The following is a 4917-nucleotide window of genomic DNA, read 5'->3' on the forward strand; positions in this document are numbered from 1 at the left end:
TTCTAAATAACACAATTAAAAAGAATATTAAAACATTTTAGAACTTAACAATGATGAAAATTTCTATATATCAGAACTTCTAGGATACAGATAAAATATTTCATAGAGAAAAATGTATAGCCTTATATACCCATATTAGAGTAGCTGGAAATTAATACATTAAGTACCTAACTAAATTTTAAAAATATATTGACAAAACAAACCCATAACGTAGGTGGTAGCAAAGATAAAAACAGAAATTAATAAAGCAGAACAGAAAGCTATAATAGGGAGAACCAGAAAAATCAAATTTGTTCTTTGAAAAACAATAACAATAAAATCCAAATGCCTCTGACTAAAATGATCAATAAAAAGGGGGAAAGATACAAACAATATCAGCAAAAGTAAAAGGAAGCATAGTTTCAGAAGAAACAAACACTAGGAGGAGAGCAGAATGTTGTAGAGAACTTCAGATTACAATGACAACTTAGAGAAAATGGGCACATTTCTAGAGAATTATCTCTTACAAAAACTGACTTACGAAAAAAAACTAAGAAACATATGTGATCCTGTAACCACTAAAGAAATTAAACTTTCCTGCTTATGAAAAAAACCCAAGTCCACAGTTTGACAAATCCTACCAGATATTTAAGGAGTAAATAATGCCAATATCACATAAATTCTTCCACAACATACAAAATAATGATGCTTCCTCCTTTTACTTGTTTTATGAGGTCATTCTTATAATCTTGATTCCAAAACCCAATAGTGAAAGTCTCAAAAAGAAAATTATAGGGTCTGCTTCAATTATAATCCATAGATTCAAAAATTCTATATAACATACTGGCAAACTAAATCCAGAAATATATTAAAAATATACAAATATACACAAATTAGTAAGTTGGTTTTATCCAAGAAATAAAAGGGTAGTTAGCATATTAAAAACTGTTTATATAAATTAACATAAAAATGGAAAAAGCCATAAAATCATCTCATTTTGTGCAGATAAAATAAACAATATTCATCCATATTAGAAACTTTTAGCAAATTGGAATGAAAACAAACACAATATTTATCCATATTAGAAACTCTTAGCAAACAGGTAATTAAAGAAGAATGGGGAAAATCTCATTATTTACAGAAGACATCAGTCTTCATAGAGACCCAAAACAAAGCTTAAAGTTGTTCAAATTAATAAAAGAGCTTAGTTCAGTAACCATAAAGATCAATATAAAAAAATTAAACAGAAAATGTATCTGTAGAACCAAACATAGATAATTAGGAATCAATTTAACAAAAGATGTTAAATTATTTTGTAAAAAAATTCAGACTTTTAAAAATATACTTTAAAAGAACTAAGTTGAGATACACATATTCATGAATAACAAGAGTCAATATTTTAAATGTCATTTATCTCTAAATTGATATACAGAGTCAATAAAATTTCTTCTAAAATCTCAACTAGGTTTTCTTTCAACTTAAAAGACTGAAAGAGTTAGAATCAAAAGAATAAAAATGGTGGTAGAGACTTGTCCTAGCAGATATCCTGGCTTCTTTGGTGCATAAATAGACAAATAGACCAGTGGCAGTAAAGAAAGAGACCTGAGTCAAGATTTTAAGGAATCCTGACATCTGATGGAGTCAGCAACGAAATGTGTGAGCAGACGGTGAACTATTCTATAGGCGCTGCTCTGGAAATTGGTATCCATAATTTTTTAAAAATGAAAATGGGGTCCTACTTCACATCATACACAAAGCTCAATTCTATATAGATTTAAAAATTAAGTGTAAAAGTCAAAACTTTCCATTTTAAATGCAAAACAGGAACTGCTCTTTATGCTTGTGGAATAGGAATTTATTTAACAACCACAACAACAACAGCAAAAATGAAATTGGTGAATTTGACTCTACTAACCTTAAGAACACGATGGTTTTCATTAAAAGACACCACAAATATCAAGGAGGAAAAATACACCACAACTGGAAAGATACCTTTGCAATATGTATCATGAAAGCCAATTAAGAACCAGAACTTGTAGATAATTCTCACTAAACAATATATATATTATTGATTTTTTACAGACAGGAAGGGAGAGGGATAGAGAGTTAGAAACATCGATGATAGAGAAACATCAATCAGCTGCCTCCTGCACACTCCCTACTGGGGATGTGCCCACAACCAAGGTACATGCCCTTGACTGGAATCGAACCTGGGACCCTTCAGTCAGCAGGCCAACGCTCTAACCACCGAGCCAAACCGGTTAGGGCCTAAACAGCTTTTAAATAGAAAAATGCGCACAAATATAACCAGAAGAAGAAACCCAAATGGCCAATTAAAATATGAAAGATACTCAACCTTTACTAATTAGGAAAACAAAAATTCAAAACATAATAAAAGTGCGTTTTACATGTAAGGGGCCTGCAAGACGTCACTTCATCCCAACTAACAAGGGAAAGCTGAACAAACTGAAAACTCTATCCTTGCTCTTGAACTGGGCAGAGAGGGGAGCACAAAGGGGAAACCGCGCCCCACAGCCCTGGAGAGTCAGACAGGTGAGTGAATACACGGTGTAGTCACCTACCTGAGCGAGGGAAACCTCAGCGGTAACTGTGCTGCTGCTGGCGGCTCGGTGTGGACGCCCCTGAGAATTAAAAGCTCCAGGGGAAGGCAGTCATGGTGGGGCCTCACGATATTGTGAGGTTTATTTCCAGGAGCTCCCAGGATCCCACAGTAAGCACCAGAGAAAAAGCCGTCCTGTTTATGTCAGGGGGAGGAGTAAAGGAACCATTGGACATACCCTAGAGCACCTGTGTTCTTCTTAACTCGCCTGCGCTCAGGAGAAACTAGTTAACCAGAGCCTACCCTGCTGGAGGGTAATCAGGGCCTAAAAACCTGGGGTCAAGGCAATATCTAGCTGTACCTTCCACGTGGGACAAGGGAGATATTCAACTCCAGCAGCTCTAGTCATCCTATTGCACCTAAGGGGGGAGACAAAACAAGAAAGAATAGAAGTACTTGTGAAGTTCAGTCCAGAGACATGGGATCAGTAAAAGACTGAGAGTTACTCACTCAACAGCAAAAAAATAAGCAACCCCATTTAACATGGGCCGGACCCAACAGTTTCCTCACCAAAGAACATACAGAGCAGGCGAAGAAGCGTAGGTGCTCCCCATCGTATGCCCCTAAGGAGACGCAAATTAAAATGAGACACCACGGCACACCTATTAGAATAACCAAAATCTGGAACACTGAAAATACCAAATGTTGGTGAGAATGTGGAGCAACAAGAACTCATTTATTGCTGGTGGGAATGCAAAATAGTACAGCCACTTTGGAAGACATTTTGATGGTGTGTTACAAAAATACTCCTAATTATATCCTCCAGAAATCACAGGCCTTGTTATTTACACAAATGAGTTGAAAACTTATTTCCACACAAAAATCTGCCTGCAGATGTTTTATCAGCTTTATTCATAACTGCCAAAACTTGTAAGCAAACAAGATGTCTTTCAGTAGGATCTGTGGTACATCCAGATAATGGAATAATTATTATTCAGTGTTAAAAATAAATGATCTATCAAGCCATGAAAAAAACATGGGGAATCTTACCTAGATATTACTTAGTGAAAGGGGCCAATCCGGAAAGGATACATAAGGTAAGATTCCATCTATATTATATTCTGGAAAGAGTAAAAACATAGAGACAGTAAAAAGATTGGTGGTTGTCAGGGATTGGGGGAAGGGAGGCATGAATAGATGGAGCACAGAGGATCTTCAGGCAGTGAAAATGCTCTGCTGATACGATAATGATGGACACATGCTGTTATACATTTGTTCAAACCTGCAAAAAATCACAACACCAAGAGGGAACCATAACGTGAACTACAGGCTTTGGGTGATTACGCGGTGTCAGTGTAGGTCCATCAATTATAACCATGTGCCACTCTGGTGGGGGACGTTGATGATGGGGGAGGCTATGCATGTGTGCAGACAGGGGGGATAAGGGAAATCTCTGAACCTTCCTCTCAATTATGCTGTGAACCTGTAAGTGCTCCAAACATGTAAAGATAATAAAGAAGTGTTGACAGTGAAATATAAGTTTACATCTATTATATTTGCAATTATTTTCCTCTTACGGATGTGAAGAATTATACCCTGATGGTGGTGATACTAAAGGGAACAGTAATTAAAAAAAATAACTTGACATTATGTAGTAAATATGGAGATGCTTAGACTATTGGAACTATTAATTCTGCCCTGGCTTAGAGACGTTCTCACACAGAGATGGAGTCATGTTTGAGAAAGTTTGCAGCAGAGTTTTTGTATAGGATAGACCATATAAAACCCAGATAACCAAATATATTAAACCTATAAAAGCTGTAATTTCATGAAGTTCAATATAACAACAGCAACAACTAGAAAAAGTGCTTATTCATAGTAAATTCCCATTATATGATACATTATGAACCACAGCTGCTATGTTTATCAATAAATTGCACAAAGCTAGTATGCAACAAAAGCAACAAAACAAATCATGGAAGAATGCTGACATTATGCTGGAATTTTCATAAATTTAAAACATGTAAAACTAAACCATATATTGTTGAAGTATGTATAAATTATAGAGAAACATATGCAATCAAGCAAAAACTCATGATTATTTTTATGGGGAGGAAAGGGATGGGGTGGGAAGGGAAGCACAAGTTTACTTTAAAGGCATTGGTAATATTCTGTTTCTAAGATGAGCTTGGATACATTTTAATTATAATTTATACCTTATTATTTTATACATATAAAACATTTTACAATAAAAATTGATAAAGCCTAAGTCAGTGGTTCTCAACCTTGGCTGCACATTAGAATCACCTGGGGATCTTTTTAAAATCCTGATTTCTGGGCTTCATCCTCCAGAAATTCTGTTTCTTTGTTATGGGGTG

This window comes from Myotis lucifugus, unplaced genomic scaffold (genome assembly GCF_000147115.1).
Source record: "Myotis lucifugus unplaced genomic scaffold, Myoluc2.0 scaffold_15, whole genome shotgun sequence".
Lineage (NCBI taxonomy): Eukaryota > Metazoa > Chordata > Mammalia > Chiroptera > Vespertilionidae > Myotis > Myotis lucifugus.